A 1,034-nucleotide genomic window follows, 5' to 3' on the forward strand; every position below is an offset into this window, starting at 1 on the left:
GGGGCCGGGGGTGCCTTAGGGAGCGGGCTGCGGTGGCGATGCCGGGCCAGGCGGTGCCCCTGAGGATGCCGCGGGGCCGAGGCAGAGCCGCCCCCTCAGCATCTCTGCCCGCGCCCCGGGGGGCCGGCGAGGGCGGCAGCGCTCGCTGCGCGGCGGGAGGGAGGCGAGGCGAGGTGGGGATGCGTGAGCTGCCGTGCCCGGCGACATCAGGAAGTTTTGCTGCGGTGCCAGAAATAGAACCTGAGTCTGCTGACTCCCGGTCGTGCACCCTAGCCGCAAAAGCTATCTTTTCTCAATTCAACTTTTCCCTGCCTTCTTCCACGTTGGGCCCATCTTTGGAGAGGAAAACAAAGCCAAGCCAAGCCATAATACCACCACCCCCTCTCCCCTGGCTGAACGGCACCGCTACAAACATGTTGAAACACAACCGTGGGACTTCACTCCTTGCAGCCAAGAGCGAGCAAAAGGTTAAAGGAAGCAGAGTTAGAGTACACCCTTCCTCGACATTTCATGGGAATTTGGAAAAGCAGCACATTACACACAAAGCCTCGGTGCCAACACCTCTCCAACTTGCCATTTATTGTATGGGCACACTGGGCACCTCGCTGGGGAAAAGGTGAGAAGTGGCTCTGTCAAATTGCCACCGCCTCTTCTGAGCACTTGTGGCACAAGAGTCTGCCCTACGCTCTGATCTGCTGCCTGGCCAGCACCAGAGAGGGTTTCTGTGGGAAAGGGTCGCCCTAATTTTGAGTTTTAAGAGAGAGAACGTGTCAGAGCTCAGGCAAAGAGACAGCATAACTGAAGGGGAATTTTCCCCGATGCAAACTCAGCTAGAAGGATGAGTAAAGACAGCCAGAGGTCAGCTGGATTCAGAAGTGCCTCTAGAGTATTGTAGAAGTATTGAGGGAAAGGAATGAGAACATAGGAGGAAGACGACGATACAGCAAGGGAAGTTCTCACGACATGAGGGAGGTCATTTTGTGGCAGACACAAAACCACACCAGCACAGGTCCTTGAGGACACTGAAAGGCTCC

This window comes from Passer montanus, unplaced genomic scaffold, assembly GCF_014805655.1.
Source record: "Passer montanus isolate IOZ18808 unplaced genomic scaffold, ASM1480565v1 scaffold55, whole genome shotgun sequence".
Taxonomy (NCBI): domain Eukaryota; kingdom Metazoa; phylum Chordata; class Aves; order Passeriformes; family Passeridae; genus Passer; species Passer montanus.